Here is a 20,280-nt window from a genome sequence, read left to right as displayed (position 1 = left end):
TCGCTCAGATTTCTTCAGATTTCAGACTCTGGAAATGAGGCACTTTTTTCTCTCGTCAGATCTTTTGATGGATTTCCACAGAGACCTGAAAATTTCCATGACTGTTCACCAAAGCGTGCTGTTTCTTTACGGTGAAAGAATGATTTTGATGCTCCATAAAGATTCAGAGTTACAAAACGTTGTTTGAGGGCAAGTCAAGGCAGTTTTGCTTCGCCTCTACTCAGTTACAGTGTATTACAAGTCATATATCTTCAATAATTTATATTTTATCTCTGATTTATGAAGACCTGCAGATTCCCCATCTCTTCTGAACAAAACGGTGTCAGAATGAGCGTTCTAGCTCCTACGGTTAGGAAATTATGGCCATTTGTTCGAGGGGAATCCTGAATGTGAGAAATACACTGAAGAAAAGCCATAGCTCTCTGTGTCTGTGTGTGTAAGGGCTGATTACAGCAGGTGCAGCCAATTTAGCTGACCTAGATATACCAAGCCCAGACTCTTAACAGCCCCTGTACACTTTGCTCTCTGTGTATGTGTGTGTGTGTCTCAATAATTCTCCCATGTTAAAGTATTACTCCTCCATAATAGTATTTGTGCTACATCAAAGTACTTCTACTACATCTTAGTACTTCTGCTCAATCATAGTATTTCTGCTAAATCATAGTATTTTTTGCCAAGTCATGGTATTTGTGCCAAATCATGGTTTTTGTGTCAAATCATGACATTTCTGATATATTATAGTATTACTACTAGGTGGAAGTATTTCTGTTATGTTATAGTATATATGCTGAATATAGTATATCTGTCAAATCATAGTATTTATCCCAAATCATAGTATTTATGGCAAATTACAGCATTTCTGCCAAAAGGCAGAAATAGTACCTTTGAGCAGAAATTTCTGCCAAAAATAGTATTCATGTTAAAACATAGTATTTCTGCTAAATCATAGTATTTGTACTGAAACATAGTATTTTTGCCCAATCATAGTATTTGTATCCAATCATAGTATTTCTGCCATATCATAGTATTTGTGCCAAATTATGGGATTTTGCCAAAACATGGTACTTGTGCCAAATTATAGTATTTGTGCCCAATTAATATTTCTGTTATGTTATAGTATTACTACTATGTCGTAGAATTTCTGTTATGTTATAGTATATCTGCTGAATAAGGTATATGTGCCAAAACATAGTATTTATACCAAATCATAGTATTTGTGCTAAAACATAGTATTTCTGCCATATTGTGGTATTTGTGCAAAAACATAGACTGTCTGCAACATAACAGTATATCTGTTATGTTATAGTATTACTACTAAGTCACAGTATTTCTGCCAATTCGTAGTATTTGTACTAAATCATACTACTCGAGCCAAATCATAGTATTTGTTGCAAATCATAGTATTCAAACCAAAATATAGTATTTGTACCAAAGCATTGTATTTGTATGAAGTACCGTATTTCTGCCAAACCATAGAATTACTGCAATTTCATAGTATTTTGAGGAATCCCTTTTGTGATAATATTACTTCTAAGTCATAGTATTTCTGCTTTGTCATAGTATTTGTACTAAAACGTAGCATTTCTGCCAAATCATAGTATTACTGCTATCTCATAGTATTTGAGTGAAATTACAGTGTTTCTGCAAAACATTGTATTTCTGCTAAATCATAGTATTTCTGTTATCTTAGAGTACTTGTACTCAATTATAGTATTTGTGCCAAAGTTTAGTATTTCTGCCAAATCATATTTATGTGAATTTGTACACTGTAATATCGCTGTATTACGTGAGTGGCTAAGTAGGAGGCTGACTGTTACTAAGTGCATCAGTATACATAGGTCATCTCTTGTGTTGGAGTGCCCTCTTGTGACGCCTTTTGGGTAGTGCCTTAGTAAATGTGAACACTGCAAGAAGTGGTATCAGACTGGTTTGTAGCGGAGGAATTTGTTGCCAGTTTCTTTAATCTTTAATCCGTATTCATGTTGTAATGTATACCCTGTTTTTAATCATAGAAACCACACCACACTGCAAGAAGTGGTATCAGACTGGTTTGTAGTGGAGGAATTTGTTGCCAGTTTCTTTAATCTTTAATCCGTATTCATGTTGTAATGTATACCCTGTTCTTAATCATAGAAACCACACCATATCACCCCTCCACATCCTCCTACTGTATGCCATATCTCCTGTAACATCCATCTGACTGCCAATAAACTCCACCTGTGGAAATCTAATCCCTGGATGCCAGCCTCTCCTTCTGACCGAGGATAGCTACTATTATTGCACCACACCAGCATTAAACTGACGTACACCATTCTGTACAGTGCTAAATCATAGTGTTTGTGCCAAACAATAGCATTCACCCAAATAATAGTATTTCTGCTATGTTATATTATTACTGCTCATAGTATTTCTGCCAAATCATGGTATTTGTTCCAAAGCATAGTATTTCTTCCAAAGCATAGTTTTTCTTCCAAATCATAGTATAACTGCAAAATAAAAGTTTTTGAGCCAAAACATATTTTTTGTGCTAAAACATAGTATTTGTGCCAAATCATAGTATTTCTGCTAAATCCTAGTAATTTTGCTCAATGATAGAATTTCTGAATTTATGCTGTAGTACTTTTTGCTAGATTATAGTATTTCTGCTAAGTCAAAGTATTTCATGTAAATCATAGTATTTCTACCAAGTCCCAGTGTTTCTGCTAAATCATAAATCATACATAAATCAATGTTTCAGCACAAATTGTATGATTTGGCTCAAATACTATGATTTGGCAGAATTTCTATGGTTCAGCACAAATGCTATGATTTGTAAGAAAAATATTATTTAGTATAAATACTAATAATACTGTGTTTTAGCACAGATTCAGCTAACACTATGATTTGTCACAAGTGGTATGATTTGGTACAAATACTGTGATTTGGCACAAACACTGTGATTTACCAGAAATACTGTGATTTGGCAGAAATACTATCATTTGGTTCAAATATTATGATTTAGAAGAAATACTATGTTATAGTATAAATACTATGTTCAGACTTTAAAAAAATTCTGCTCTTTCTGCTAATGCCGGCTATGACTTTTGGTGCTCATAACCTCTATACTTTTTGAGATATTGAATTTTTTTTGCAATATTTTTTATTATCAGTGGCCTCACAGATTTTCCTTGCCGGGTTGACCTGTGTTTTAGCTCAGTGAGATGAGCATCCGTTCTCAGACTGGGAGGCCCGGGTTCAAATCCCGCTTATGGCAACATTTCTTTCAGTTAACAGTTAAACTTTTTTAACTCTTTTCAACACAAATTTAAGCTTTTTCACCCCTTTTCAGCACAATTTTCAGTTTTTTCACCACTTTTCAGCACAAATCCCAGCTTTTTCAGCTATTTTCAGCAAAAACATCTTTTCAGCAGAATTCTGCAGAAATTCTGCTGATTGAACTCTTTTCAGCAGAATTTTCACCCCTTTTCAGCCCAAATTCTGCTGATTCACCTCTTCTGCAAAATTTTCAGCCTTTTCCCCTATTATCAGCACAAATTTCAGCTGTTTTCAGAAAAAACTCTTTTGAGCAGAAATTCTGCTGATTCATCTCTTTTCAGCGCAACTTTCTGCTTCTTTACCTCTTTTCAGATGAAATTCTGCTGATTCACCTCTTTTCTGCAAAATTTTCATCCTTTTCACTTCTTCTCAGCACAATTCTCAGTAGCTTCTGCTCATTTAGCAAAATTGTCAGATTCTCCATCTCTTGGTTTTGAGAGAAAGAGTTTGGTTCAGTGAGATGAGCAGCTGCCTTGAGACGAGAACGGCCAGGTTCAAATCCCGGTCATGGCAAAACCTGTTTTCAGTTTTCTCTTTTGTTCTGCCTCTTTTCTGCAGAAATTCTGCTGATTTACCTCTTTTCTGCAAAATTTTCAGCCTTTTCACCTCTTCTCAGCACAATTCTCAGCAGCTTCTGCTCATTTTAGCAGAATTGTCGGTCTCTCCTCCTCTTTTTTGAGAGAGTGAGTTTAGCTCAGTGAGATGAGTAGCTTCCTTGAGACCAGGAGGGCCAGGTTCGATTCCTGCTCAGGGCAGTTTTTGTTTTTTTTCACCACCATACAACTTTTTGCAACTTTTCATCTTTTTCAGTTTTTGAGCAGACAGCTTCAGCAATAAGGCATCCACACAGCATTTTCGCAGGAAATGCAAATTTTTCTAGTTCTTTATTATTCTACTTTATTATTGTGTGGATGCTTTAAGCATCCACACTATTGAGTTCCTGTTTCTCTTTATTCTTTATTATTCTACTTTATTATTATTCTTCAAGTTGCTTCCGTACGTTTTTCGCCGTAGAACTACTTCCACAATTTTTGTGCTATTTTCACCGTTCAAATTTTAAACTATTCTGCTATTTTTGCTCTTTCCGGCAATGACTTTTGGTATTTTCTGCTGTTATACTTTTTAAAATATTAAGCTTTTTTCCTTTAATTTGTCCCATTGAAATGAATGGGAAACTTCTGCAATTCTGCTAAAACTTGCTCGTTTTTGAAACTTAACTACTTTTTCATACTTTCACATAGAAACTCCATTTAAACTTTAAAATGTTCACAAATTATTGGGCTATTCATGAATGATTCAGCTTTTTCATATCTGTTACCATTTTCATCTTATCCCTCTTAAAGTTTTGAGTTGCAAAATTGTGATTTTTCACAAAATACATGCGTTGTTATGGTTGCTATGCAGTTGGTTCTAAGTGAGCCACTGTACCTTTGGCAATTTTCTCTTCATGTCCGAACAACTTCTTGCTACTCGCTCAATTTTCACTCAACCCACACAAATTATACATCAAAACGTAGGTATTTTTGCTGGCTTTCAGAAAATGTCACTATCATTGTTGTGGGAGTTATAGAATTTTGGCAAATCTCCTCAGACCAACACAAAGTCTCAAAATCCCCATAGAAAGTCAATGGAGAGTTCGTTTAAAATCACCCTTGATTTCTGTAATGAGAGGCATTTTCGAATCGTCATATCTCCCCAACGAAGCGAAGTTAAGACATGAGGCTTGTGCCAATATATCTTCAGACACTCCTGATGCTCACAATTCAAGAATTGTTTTCTCATCTATTACCATTTGGCCATGAATTGGGTTTGTTTGAGGGTAGGAAATTCGTCCCTCGCTCAGATTTCTTCAGATTTCAAACTCTGGAAATGAGACACTTTTTCTCTCGTCATATCTTTTGATAGATTTCCACAGAGACCTGAAAATTTCCATGATTGTTCACCAAAGCCTGCTGTCTCTTACGGTGAAAGAATGATATCGATACTCCAAATAGATTTAGAGTTAGAAAGCGTTGTTTGAGGACTAGTCAAGGCAGATTTTGCTTGCCTCTACTCAGTTATGGTGCATTAGAAGTCAAATATCGTCAATAATTCATATTTTAATGATAAATTGTCAACATTTTAAGATTCCCCCATCTCTTCTGAACAAAACGGTGTAAGAATGACTGTTCTAGCCCCTACAGTTAGGAAATTATGGCCATTTGTTTGAGAGGAATCCTCACTATGAGAAATTCACTGCAGAAATCCTGTCTCTGTGCTCTGTGTGTGTAAAAACGTCTGCACCTGTTTTGGCGGGAAAAAGTACACAGCCTCTCTGATTGGTGGATTCAAATTTAGCAGCTCCCAGGCTGCTTGACTGAGCTAGAAACTTGATTTTCTCTCCCTGTGTGTGTGTGTGTGTGTGTGTGTGTGTGTGTGTGTGTGTGTGTGTGTGTGTGACAGAGAGAGAGAGAGAGAGAGGGCGAGAGAGAGTTTTTATGGGAGCATCTTATTGTATGATTTAAATTCAATATATTTAGACTGGTTGACTGAATTTGATCCTGTGTGTGTCTCTCTGTGCTTGTGGGACTTTTTGCAGCTGTCCATTTTGCTTTTCCAATTTTTCTATTTAAGTTATTACTATTGTGCTAAGTCATAGCATTTGTGCTGCTTTTCAGTATTTGTGCTAAATACAGCATTTCTGCTAAATCATACTATTTCTGCTATTTTATAAGATTTGTGCTAAATACAGCATTTGTGCTAAATCATACTATTTCTGCTATTTTATAGGATTTGTACTTAATATAATATTTCTGCTTAATTATAGTATTTCTGCCATTTTATAGTATTTGTGCTAAAACATAGTATTTCTACTAAATGCAGTATTTCTGGGTAATCATTGTATTTCTATATATTTCTGCCAGGTCCCCAGGGAGTCAGTCCTAATATTCAAATTTACATATCAGGACCTGGACGGCTTCCCAGCCAGCCAATCATATCTGAGTCCTGGCACATTTAAATTTGCATATTGTTGCCTTCATGGCTTCCCAGCCAGCCAATCATATCTGAGTCCTGGCACATTTAAATTTGCATATTGGGACCTTCTTCATGGCTTCTAAGCCCACCAATCATCTATGTCATATATCTCTAATATTTCATATTTTTATTTTAAATGGTCAGCATTTCAAGATTCCCCTATGTCTTCTGAATAAAATGGTCTAAGAATGACTGTTTTAGCCCCTACGGTTAGAAATTTATGGCTGTTTGTTTGAGGGGAATTCTCACTATGAGAAATAGACTGCAAAAATCCTGTCTCTCTCTGTGCTGCATGTGTAAAGGCCTGAACTTAGTGCACCAGTTTTGGCGGGAAAAAGTACACAGCCTCTCTGATTGGTGGATTCAAATTTAGCAGCTCCCAGGCTGCTTGACTGACCTAGAAACTTGATTTTCTCTCCTGTGTGTGTGTGTGTGTGTGTGTGTGTGTGTGTGTGTGTGTGAGAGAGAGAGAGAGAGAGGCGAGAGAGAGTTTTTATGGGAGCATCTTATTGTATGATTTAAATTCAATATATTTAGACTGGTTGACTGAATTTGATCCTGTGTGTGTCTCTCTTTGCTTGTGGGACTTTTTGCAGCTGTCGATTTTGCTTTTCCAATTTTTCTATTTAAGTTATTACTATTGTGCTAAGTCATAGCATTTGTGCTGCTTTTCAGTATTTGTGCTAAATACAGCATTTCTGCTGAATCATACTATTTCTGCTATTTTATAAGATTTGTGCTAAATACAGCATTTGTGCTAAATCATACTATTTCTGCTATTTTATAGGATTTGTACTTAATATAATATTTCTGCTTAATTATAGTATTTGTGCTAAAACATAGTATTTCTACTAAACGCAGTATTTCTGGGTAATCATAGTATTTCTATGTATTCCTGCCAGCTCCTCAGGAAGCCAATCCTCTGTGAGGACTGTAATATTCAAATTGACATATCAAGTCATGCACGGCTTCCCAGCCAGCCAATCATATCTGAGTCATGGCACATTCAAATTTGCATATTGGGACGTTCATGGCTTCCCAGCCAGCCAATCATATCTGGGTCCTGGCACATTCAAATTTGCATATTGTTGCCTTCATGGCTTCCCAGCCAGCCAATCATATCTGAGTCCTGGCACATTTAAATTTGCATATTGGGACCTTCGTGGCTTCTAAGCCCACCAATCATCTATGTCATATATCTCTAATATTTCATATTTGTATTTCAAATGGTCAACATTTCAAGATTCCCCATGTCGTCTGAACACAACGGTCTAAGAATGACCGTTTTAGCCCCTACTGTTAGGAATTTATGGCTGTTTGTTTGAGGGGAGTCCTCACTATGAGAAATAGACTGCAAAAATCCTGTCTCTCTCTGTGCTGCATGTGTAAAGGCCTGCACTTGGTGCACCAGTTTTGGCGGGAAAAAGCACACAACCTCTCTGATTGGTGGATTCAAATTGAGAAGCTCACAGCTGTTTGACTGACCTAGAAACATGCTGTTAACAGCCCCTGTTCACTTGCTGCTGCTGCTGCTGCTGTGTGTGTGTGTGTGTGTGAGAGAGAGAGAGACAGAGAGACAGAGAGAGAGAAAGAAAGACACACACAAAGACCTTTTTTAGGGCAGCATCTCATTGGTCGATAAAAATATAATATATTCAGACTGGTTGACTGGCATAGACCCTGTTTGTGTGTGTCTCTCACTGTACATTTGTGTATCCATATTTGATTTTCTGTGTATTTGGTGATTTGTGTATCCATATTTGATTTTGTGTATCTGTTGGCTTTTCTTATTTTTTTTTTTCTAAATGAATTTTATTTTTATTTTTTCACAGGTGAACAAAAATTAGTTTTGAGCGAACTTAACCATGTTCCTTTTATTCAGCTTATCATTTTACCTTTCCAATATTTTCACTTAAGTTATTACTATTCTGCTCAATCATATTATCTGTTCTAAATCATTGTTATTAAGCTATATTGTAGGATTTCAGCTAAATCATAGTATTTCTACTATATTATATTTTTCTTTCTAAATATAGCATTTCTGCTATAGAATAGTGTTTCTGCTATATTATAATATTTGTGCTAAACTGGAGTATTTTTGCTAAAACATAGTATTTATATAAAATTACAATATTCATAGTATATTACAGTGTCTCTGGTAAATCACAGCATTTCTGCTATGTTGTACTGTTTTTCTAAATCATAGTTTTTCTGTAATGTTTAAGAATGTTTGGCTAAATATATTCTTTCTGTTATCTTATACTATTTCTCCTAAATTCTTGTATTTTTGAGAAGTTATCGTGTTTCTGGTAAGTTACAATATTTCTGCTAAGTTCTGCTATGCTTTGTATTTCTGCCAAGTATTATGTTTCCTCTAAGATATTGCAGTTCTGCTAAGTTACTACATTGTAGCAAAGTTCCTTTGCTTCTGCAAAGCTTTTACAATTTCTGCAACTTCTCAGCTTTTTCAGCTAGTTTCAGCAGAAAGCTTCAGCTTTAAAGCATCCACACTGCATTTTCGCAGGAAATGCAAATTTTTCTAGTTGTGTGGATGCCCTAAAAGGGCTTCCACACTATTGTTTTCCTGTTTCTCTTTATTCTTTATTATTATTCTTCTAGTTGCTTCCGTACACTTTTTGGCACTTAACTACTGCCTCAGTTTTTCTGCTATTTTCACCGTTCAAATCTTAAAAAATTCTGCTCTTTCTGCTCTTTCCGGCAATGACTTTTGGTGCTCATAACTTCTATACTTTTTGAGATATTGAATTTTTTTTGCAATATTTTTTGCCCATTTCTGCCATATTATCAGTGGCCTCACTGATTTTCCTTGCCGGGTTGACCTGTGTTTTAGCTCAGTGAGATGAGCGTCCGTTCTCAGACTGGGAGGCCCGGGTTCAAATCCCGCTTATGGCAACATTTCTTTCAGTTAACAGTTAAACCTTTTTTACTCCTTTCAACACAAATTTCAGCTTTATAACCCGTTTTCAGCAGAATCTTCAGTTTTTGCACCACTTTTCAGCACAAATCCCAGCATTTTCAGCTATTTTCAGCAAAAACATCTTTTCAGCAGAATTCTGAAAAGTTCTGCAGAACTCTTTTTAGCAGAAATTCTGCTGATTGAACTCTTTTCAGCAGAATTTTCACCTCTTTTCAGCCGAAATTCTGCTTATTCACCTCTTCTGCAAAATTTTCAGCCTTTTCACCTCTTATTAGCACAGATCTCAGCTGTTTTCAGAAAAAACTCTTTTGAGCAGAAATTCTGCTGATTCATCTCTTTTCATTGCAATTTTCTGCTTTTTCACCTCTTTTCAGCAGAAATTCTGCTGATTCACCTCTTTTCTGCAAAATTTTCAGCCTTTTCACCTCTTATCAGCACAATTCTCAGCAGCTTCTGCTAATTTCAGCAGAATGGTCAGTCTGTCCACCTTTTCGTTGTGAGAATGAGTTTGGCTCAGTGAGAAGAGTTTCCGCCTTGAGACCAGGAGGGCCAGTTTCGATTCCTGCTCAGGGTGACAATTTTTTTTTCACCACCATACAACTTTTTGCAACTTTTCATCTTTTTCAGCTTTTCAGCAGACAGCTTCAGCGTTAAGGCATCCACACAGCATTTTCGCAGGAAATGCAAATTTTTCTAGTTATTCTTTATTATTCCTCTAGTTGCTTCCGTACACTTTTTGGCACTTAACTACTTTCTCAGTTTTCAGCCGATTTTCTCAGTTCAAACTCTATACTGTTCTGCTCTTTCTGCTAATGATGGCTATGACTTTTGGTGTTTATTACTCTTATACTTTTTAAAATATTACACTTTTTTCCTTTAATTTGTCCCATTGAAATGAATGGGAAACTTCCACAATTCTGCTAAAACTTGCTTGTTTTTGAAACTTAACTACTTTGTCATACTTTCACCTAGAAACTCCATTCAAACTTTAAAATGTTCTCAGATTATTGGGCTATTCCTGTCTGATTCAGCTTTTTCAGATCTTCTACCGTTTTAATCTTATCTCTCTTTAAGTTTTGAGTTGCAAAATTGTGATTTTTCAGAAAATACATGCGTTGCTATGGTTGCTATGCAATTAAGTCAGAGTGAGTGCTGGTCTGTTCTGAATTTTCTCTTCATGTCTGAACAACTTCTTTCTACTCGCTCAATCTCCACTCAACCCCCACAAATTATACATCAAAACGTAGGAATTTTTGCTGGCTTTCAGACAATGTTACTATCTTTATTGTGAGATTTACCGTTTTTTCGCAATTTGCCTCGGAGTGACACAAGGTCTGGATACTCCCCATTCAAAGTCTATGGGGAGGTTTTGAAATTCAGAGCTGAAATTCTGTAACAGGAGGCATTTTCAAATCGCCATATCTCTTTAACAAAGCAAAGGTAGGACATGAGGCTTGTGCCAATATATCTTCAGACACTCCTGACACTCACAGTTGAAGCAGTTTTTACATTCATCTTACCGTTGAGCCATAAATTACGTTTGTTTGAGGGGTGGAAATCTGTCCTCCTCTCAGTTTTCAAACTCCGAAAATGAAGCCGTTTCTTCTCTCGTCATATCTCCGCGACGGAGGTAAAAAGAGCTATGAAAATCGCAGACAAAGTACACCAAAGTCCGCTGATTCACCCAGTACAAGAATTATGCTGCTAGCCCTCCTAGTTTTTGAGTTACACGACGTTTTGTACCTCCAAAAAACGGCGTCTTTCGCCTCTCACCGCGATCTAAATCTTGACTCCTCAAGTCTCTGTGTTTTAGACACCCACTCCCTTTCCAGGTGGCGCAATCAGTAATGACACGGCTCTGCAGCTCATAGGTCGTGGGTTCAATCCCACCTCCCATACGGTCAAAAAAATATAAAATATATTAAAATATATTTATATATTTTGAAATATATTTTAGCACATATATTTTTTGGCCATTTTTTGTATATTTTAAAATATATTTAAAAAATATATTTCAAAATACAATTTAAACTTATTTAAAATCATTCAAAAATATATAAATTTAACCCTTCATATATTTCTAAGAAAACACATTCACATGTAACAGCTGAAAGAAATCTTTATTTGATGTTTAAAACATACATATAGCATATCAATCAAGCAAGAAATATTCATTTTATAATTTTATTCTCATTACATACTTAAACATTCTAAAAAACACACACACACACACACACATGTGTGTGTGTATATATATATATATATATATATATATATATATATATATATATATATATATATATATATATATATATATATATATATATATATGTGTGTGTATGTGTATATGTGTGTGTGATTGTATGAACATAAGTCAACATACTTAAAATGTAATTTCTTTTCCTTTTCCAGCAGTCTCAGTTCCCCCAACTTTCACTGCAATCCTCAAAGCCCCTCTGGACACATTGGGAAACCTCTTCCTTACTGCCACTGTAACAAACAAAAGTCACAGTTCTATTACTTTTATCAGAGTTAAAATAAAAATATGATTTATGTTAGCTGGCTTCATTTAGCAAACAGATATTTCTGTTTATATAGATACAGATATTAATAGAGATATATTTTACGCATAATTTTACCCCTTTTTTTTCCTAGATGGAAAGTCTATCCAGTTCACATTATAGTAATGCTAACACCCCTTTTGTCCGTCTCTCCTTACCCTCCAGCATTCATAAATCTGTTGACCTTCTTTGTCTGAGACCAACCACTACAATGCATCATCACCTATTTGTATTGGTAACTTACTTTGCAACCTATTTTAATGGTTGCAAAGTAAGTTACTTGTGCTGTATGCAATTTTAGATACACAGAAAGTCTTCACTTACTATATATGGCTGTCATAGTGTCCTTATGAAGGGCAGTTCTTCACTCTGCGCCGATGTCCGTTTTGCTCTGTCCTATAAAAAGCATGAACATTTGAGTGTTTGACTAGTTTTAGATTTCCGAAAATCTGATATTTGTACAACTAAACATTTGAACTACAATGATATGCTATTGAGAGATACTTTTATGGGTACTTTTTGGTAAAGAAACTGGTGACAGAGAAGTAGGCTTTTTAGAATACTATTAGCTAACCATTTGAACTGACTTTCAAAGCTGTTTACCTTTTAAATTGCTGTGGATCAAAACCTCCAGTGGGAAGGCAGCCATTAGAAGAACACGCACCATTGAACCTGAAAATAACAAAATCAAACAAAAAACAGAACATATATCAATATATAAGAGTCAGGTAGGGTAATAAATCTCTTCTGAAGCAATATAGTTCATTTTGGGTGAAAAACAAAACATTCTAAACACTCTAAAATATATATACTGACATCAGCGATCAACATCATGATTGTAATTATTTCCTTTTTAGTACATCTACTGCTCTGTGCATGTGTCAAGCACTACAACTGTATCTATGCATATAAATTCACCATATATATCCTGCAAAAATGTTTTGTTATAGTCAAAAAAGGCAAACAAACAAAGGCATTCAATCAGAGGTGAGAAATTAATTGGGAATATCAATTATAGGTGAACTATTCTTTACCTACTAGCAATCATATTTGAATGTAAAATAAAATAAATAAATAATAATAAAAATAACATGATGTAATTAAAATGCACAACTTACATTAAGGAAATCTGCATCTGTATCCACAGGCTAAAAGTAAAACATTAAATGTGTTAGTAATAGTACATGTATTTGTAAAAAAAAAAAAAAAAAAAGAGGCAGTAACTGTGACTCTTCTAGTCGGATGCTAAATGCAGAGATTTATATTTACAGTATAATACTGCATGTACAGGTAGTTGTGTTGTGAACTGTAACTGAATATTAGAGAATCCATCCATCCATCCATCCATCCTCATCCGCTTTATCCGAAGTCGGGTCGCGGGGGCAGCAGCCTAAGCAGAGAAGCCCAGACCTCCCTCTCCCCAGCCACCTCCTCCAGCTCATCCGGGGGAACACCAAGGCGTTCCCAGGCCAGCCGAGAGATATAATCTCTCCAGCGCGTCCTGGGTCTGCCCCGGGGCCTCCTCCCCGGGGCAGAGAAATTAAATGTATTTATTTTCTGAATTTATCAGTCATAAAACCGTCTGTTTTGAAGGCCTGTTACGATAACAACTTTTTGTTGGTCGGTATATTGCCCCATAAACAATTGCGACAAGTTATGTCATTGTCATTTTAAGACCATTTTATGTCTTTGAATGTATAATCATAATATAACACCATAATAATGCAAGATTTACACACTTTCAATTGACAAACCAACATCTAATTCTTAAAATATTTAGATCATGGAAATTAGGTATCAGAATATTAGATACCATAAAAACTTGAATAAATAGTAAATTTTATAACAAATAGAAAACAATGTTATTTAATGTTATTGTGTTGTTATTATTATATTTTATTTTTGTAAATATAATGGCAGATAAATTGCATCATCAACAATTATTGAGGTCATGTACATGTATTGTGTGTTAAGTCGATATATCGATTATTGTGATAGGCCTACTGTTTTGGTATCATAACAAGCTTGTCAAACATGCATGACCACTAAGCAATGTCTAAGCAGTAGTATTGGTCTGAATGACAACAAACATAACTAGTGTTTTGGAAAATCTGTTAGAAAACAGTTATTTGAATAATTATGATTAGCATGTGACACAGACACTGCATAAAAAACTACAACAACAAATACTTACTTTGGGAGGATGGGGGAGGGCAGCATGAGGTTGAGACTTCGACATCTGTAAGAAACAAATTCATGTATTACAAACAAGTCACTTAAAAATACATTAATGTGGCAGACTGTTCCCTGTTCAGATGCAGTGTGTAAGTACAATCAGGGCTGTCACAACAATGGGGTGGGGCCAAGTGGCTGCAACCCTAGGTACAATGTGCAGGTATATATAATTACATATAATATATGTGAATAAAGCAAGAATCTGTTTAGGTTAGTCACTGTGCTGACTGATGCTTGCTAGGTTTATATGATTGCAAACTGCACAAAAACAACAACAGCAACAACATGACAATGACAAACAAAATTACTTACATTTATGTAAATCTCACATCAGGAAGATCTGCATTCGATTTCATGGGCTGAAATAAATAGGCAGAAACATTACTGCTAAAAAAAAACAAAAAACAAAAACTCTAAAAAGCCTAAAAATGACTTAAAAAGCAAGGAAATGTGGAACATTGTAATTAGCGAACACTAATTAAGCATAACTGTGCTTTGTTTCTAACCTTGGTAAGTACTCTAGCCAGAAGGACAGGTGGGATTTCTGTGAAAGCCAAATTAAATGTGAATAGGTTTTGATAGTTATTGTATATAACAAGTGTAAACAGTTTTATTTGTATTTTTTTCCCTTTCTGAGAAGGCAGAATAATAAGAAAAGGCAACAATACGTCACAATATAATTAATTAAGTTACATATTTTGATTACCAAATTATGGAAGCGTGGAGCTGCCACCCAGGCAAAAGAAAAATAGAGCTATATCACGTTATAACATGAAATGTTTATTGTTCTAACATTATGCTGTTCATGTTTGTATAATATCACGTTATTACAATATACATAATTATCACGTTCGCACAATATTGTACGGACGTGATAATTATGTACATTGTTCGTACAATGTTGTTCAAACATGAAAAGTATATTGTATAAACATGATTGTATATTGTTAGAACGATAAGCTTTTCACGTTATAACGTGATATACTTATATTTCTCTTTGCCTGGGTGGCAGCTCCCACGCTCGCGCAAATAAGTGAGAATAAAGTAATATTATATGAGAAAAGGCACCTGCTAGCTTGATGATGGAGGCTTCATAGACCGGCCACCCGCCTTTTGGCTTCGCCACTCCACCAAATAAAGGTCCGTTTCCTCCATGCCGGCTAATTATTCATCCTCATTAAAATCTCGTATATGTTCAGTTGGCAGAATTGAGAATTTTACATCTTCCAAACACTTAATTAACGCGAACATAATCGGCTTGTTTCTTCCCGTCTCCTGTATCCGGCCGTTCCTCTCGCTGTCGGAATTCGCGCCTCAGAGACGTGGTTATTTTTCAAAAAAAAAAGAAAGAAAGAAAGAAAGAAAGAAAGAAAGAAACAGCAACAACTAATAAAGAGAGTTTTTGCACGTTCATTGCATATTTGTGGGAATGTTTAAATATTTAATTTTTATTAATTACTTTTCATTATATCTTTATTTTTTAAACCACCATGGCAATGCGCATGCGCATACTCTCCTGCACGCAAAGGGCTTTGGAGTTGACGTAATGTCGCAATGCATTGTGGGAGCGCAGCACCATCTTGGCAGGCCACGAATCAACACAAGATTGCTACGAACCATTCTGAAACGTAGCTCAAAAGAAAAATGACGGTATAGAGACAGATTGTGTCCAGATGCAAAGAGACTGTACTTGATTGTTGAAATGTGGACCCGTATGAAATACGCCGTGGAGTAGAAACCCTGAAGACCAAACCGCTATTGACTTAGCATGATCTACTCTCGTACCTTGTCTGTGGAGTCAGCGCATACATGGCGCACCAATTTCGCAATTATAAATCTCTGGAGGCGCACATCCAATTCACCAAGGACTGGGTACTAGATTTGGCTATTTTTAAGCCTCCACGTTGGGAGTACGCCATCATTCAAGCAAAGGTAAGTCAGCTTGAGTACTGCGAGTAAAATGCGTTTGATTCCCCCAGAACATTCAAATTAGTGCAAGCATAAATTCATTCATGAGGGGGAAATTACAGTGAGAACATGTAGAGGCTCTGTTAGAGGGATAACATAGTGAGTTCAGTGCATTGATTTGACATTGTCCTGAAGGATTTAGTTATTCTTTATGGTTAAAGAAATTGCCCTAATTAATTCATATTTATTATAAATAATCCTAATTACACATCTTGCTTCCTTGTTTGTGTCCTGTGTCCTAAAAATACATTCTGTTTTAGTTTTATACATTGATTAATGACCTGCAGAATCTCCTTATCATATTAGGTGTCCATAATTGTCACTTAAAGTCGAACATTATGTTTTCTCCCTCTTGAAAGTGATTACATCCTTGCATTACATACTTTAGGTTCATTTTTTGCTGATAGGTTTCTCAAAAGAAACAGGCAGATTTAGAATATAACATGCAGCGTTCTATAGATGGATACATAAAAACACTTTATTTGTTACATTTATGATAAATGGATTTGAAAGTAGATAAAACACATTTGTGTCGGCATTGGCTTATTAAAGTTCTTGTCTTTAAATGAACTTTGTCTGTGTGTGTTTCAGGTTATGCACTCTTAAAAACTGAATTGCAGCATTGCAGCCACAGGTCATTGTGAGCATCACAGGGAAGGTTGAAGCCGCCCACTGCACCTGTATGGCTGGAGTCGTGGAGACCTGCAGTCATGTCGCTGCTCTTCTGTTTAATGTAGAAGCAACAATGCGGATCTGTGGCACAAGGACTGTTACAGATGAACCTGCATACTGGGTTTTGCCTGGTAATATGACCAAGATGGTAAATGGACTGATTCTTATATAGCGCTTTTCTGCCGGAGTACTCAAAGCACTCTATACAACATGCCTCATTCACACAAGCACTTCTAAACTCAAGTGTAATTAACATTCACACACATTCATACTCCGATGAACGCATCGGAGGGCAACTTGGGGTTATTATCTTGCCCAAGGATATTTGGCATGCAGACTAGGGAAGCCAAGGATCGAACCACCAATCTTCCGATCAGTAGCTGATCTGCTCTACCACCTGAGCCACAGCCACCACCATTTGGTCAGATACAGCCAGAGGTTGGCCATAAGATAGACTTCTCCTCTTCAGCTGCCCAAAAAAAGGTTCTTGATCAAAACATAAACAGACCATTCGTTGTGACAGGTAAAAGAAGCCATCCTCAAAAAAGAAAAGTTCCACCTGCTACTGTGGAGGAGTTGGATCAACTGATGGGACAATATTTTTCCAAGCATAGTTCTGTTCTGAATAACCCATAATGTTTTAATTTAGGGGGCCATGTAAATACTTTGCATTTACTGAATATGTACTTACTAAGTACCACTGTTCAAAAGTTGAATAAAGAAACAAAGAAATGTTTGCCTATTTTTAATTAAAAGCAATTTGTAGAACATCAAATCAGTTACAATGTAGAATCAATGTCATGTATAGTTTACAAATGACAAAATGTTTACATAAAATCATGACAGCATTTAAATAATATCACCCACTACTAGCATTCTGTAATTTACTGTCTCTTTTGAAAACTTATCACTACATAAACAGCACAAGACTTAAGAGTATTTAACAAGAGCATTTTTCCCTGGTTTTACTACCACACTGGGGCACATGTTCACCAAAACGCCACAAACCTTTGCCATCTTATTCAGGAGGGTCACCTTTTTACCCACACATGGAAGAAGTAATCTGATTGGCATGGTGGTATGTAGCATGTAGTTTGAAGCAGGGATTTCGTAGTGCCCCATGTGTAGTGTTGGAACCCAGTCAGGATTTGTTTCATTCATTTCATAGGCTGGTTTGCTGCAATAATGCCAAATAATTAGCAACTCTATAAATAGAAGGTAGTTCTGCATGTTTGTTCTAAGTTTGTGCTATGACCTCAGAGCGTATTGAAAATAAAACTAACAGGCTATAAAGAATAATATGAACTTATTTAGAACTTACCTGAATGAAAATACTGGAGCACACCAACAGATATCTGTGGATGGTAGAGAACTGAATATCAGCTCATCTCGCAGCTGCTATCCAGGCTAGACGCCTTCTTTTGGTAACATCCAACACATAAGCTCCCTCATGATGCTTCCAGGTGAGGAAACAATGAAAAGAGAGCCTGTTTTCAAGCTTATTCCTTTGCCGGTAGTGCAATCTAACATTACAACCGGTCACACAGCAAGCATTTGTTTGGCCTGCTAATATGGCGCCTCGACCAAAAATCTTGGCTACGCCCCATCCCGTAAGATCACGCTCCAGAGTCCTATTAACGTACGGATCTAGAAAGAAGACACTGCATTTTTAACTCTGAGGGAGATGGAGAATGAGCCTATTTCCAAAAAAGTGGAGTGTGTTCCTTTAAGTACTATATTGTATATATTGTCAAAAACTAAAGTGTACATAGCAGTTGTTGTATCTTGTTTACTGTATCACTGACAGATAATTTCAAAGTCAATGAATGCTACATTATAGTGAGATATTGTGTAATGTGAAATACTGTAAGCAAATGAATAAACAACCTAATTCGTGATAGACCTTTGACTCTGTTTTGTTTGAATCCAACTGTTTTTTGCAGATGTGCATAGAACATGTTACTTTTAGTATTATTATCATTACCATCATTATTGCACTAAATACATTTTAAATAAAGGATACTTTGATATAAATTCTACTGTAAGGTTGGAAATGTATTTTCTTCACCCTAAGATATGTTTTGAAATGTATTTTGGTTTGAAAGAAATATATTTTCAATTTCAAAAATATATTTTTTGGAGCATCACAAATACAAAATATATTTACCATATATTTGAAATATATTTTGGCCAGGAAAAATGTATTTTTTTTACCGTATGGGCTTGTTCAAGATTTTTTTTTTCACTACAAATTTATACACTATCACAGACCTGTAATTTATTTTGCTAATTTATTACAATTCTGCAAAGTTTTATGATTTTAGCAGCTTTTCTAATATGGACCCCAGATTCTTAACACTCCATGGCAGAAACAAGTACACAGCCTGATGAAGCAGACAGAGGCAGTACCTCTGATTGGTGAATTTGAGCAGAACCAGGTTGTTCTTTCATTTCTTTATTTATTTATTTCACACATGGTTCAACAGTGTTTCTTTTTCTACATACAGAACCTTCTGCCTCTTTTCAGCAGCAATTCTGCTCATTCACCTCTTTTCAGCACAACGTTCTGCTTCTTTCCCTCTTTTCTGCAGAAATTCTGCTGAGTCACCTCTTTTCTGCAAAATTTTCAGCCTTTTCACCTCTTATCATTACAATTCTCAGCAGCTTCTGCTGATTTCAGCAGAATTGTCAGTCTGTCCACCTCTTCTTTGTGAGAATCAGCTTGGGTCAGTGAGATGAGTCGCTGCCTTGAGTCCAGGAGGGCCAGGTTCGACTCCTGCTCAGGGAGACATTTTTTTTTTCACCACCATGCAACTTTTCAGCTTTTCAGCAGACAGCTTCAGCGTTAAGGCATCCACACAGCATTTTCGCAGGAAATGCAATTTTTAAGTGTGCCTATGCCAAGAGGCACACTTATTACTATTCGTTGGATTTATTATGTGTGCCTATGCCAAGAGGCACACATATTACTATTCGTCGGATTTATTATTATTATTATTATTATTATTATTATTATTATTTTTCTCCAGTTTCCGCCTGAAATTTTGCAGCGAAACTCGCCCCGCATCTCTAGTTTCCGCCTGAAATTTTGCAGCGAAACTCGCCCCGCAGTTTTGAGACAAACTTCATATATGTTACCTCATTTTGTGCGGCTGGATCTGGAATGGTGTGCTATGACTTTTGGTGTTCATGACTATTATAGTTTTTTAAATATTAATATTTTAGTGAAAATTTTCCCGCGCTCCTCTGCCGAACAGTTTTGACAATAGGGTTACATATGTTAGATCATTTTGTGTGGCTGGAGCTGGACTAGTATGGTAATGCGACTTTTGGTGTTCATGACTTTTATAGTTTTTAAATATTAATATTTTAGTGCAAATTTAGAAAGATTCTTCTTTTGGCGCCATAGAAACAGACTTCATTTGTGGTGTGTTGGCTCCATCTTTTGGTCCCACTGAAACAAATTTCAAACTTCATTTGTGGTGTGTTGGCTCTCTCTCTAGTGGTATGCCGGGAGTGGTACATCCTGTCTACCCTTATTTGGATACCGTAATGACGACAATATCAATGGCACGC

The 20,280-nt window shown here is 36.0% G+C and overlaps 1 long non-coding RNA gene across 1 annotated transcript; it reads right to left on the bottom strand.

Moving 5' to 3' along the window:
* Positions 1–11,668: 11,668 nt before the first annotated feature.
* On the bottom strand, positions 11,669–12,501 carry LOC120435102. The gene is made up of 3 exons (XR_005609517.1): positions 12,433–12,501; positions 12,154–12,225; positions 11,669–11,758 (listed from the first exon to the last, which is right to left on the bottom strand). It is a non-coding gene; the product is annotated as an uncharacterized LOC120435102 (long non-coding RNA).
* Positions 12,502–20,280: the final 7,779 nt, after the last annotated feature.

The sequence above is a fragment of the Oreochromis aureus genome, linkage group 20, assembly GCF_013358895.1.
Source record: "Oreochromis aureus strain Israel breed Guangdong linkage group 20, ZZ_aureus, whole genome shotgun sequence".
Taxonomy (NCBI): domain Eukaryota; kingdom Metazoa; phylum Chordata; class Actinopteri; order Cichliformes; family Cichlidae; genus Oreochromis; species Oreochromis aureus.
The sequence above is the reverse complement of the archived record's forward strand: the minus strand, read 5'-3'. Positions and strand labels throughout refer to the sequence as shown.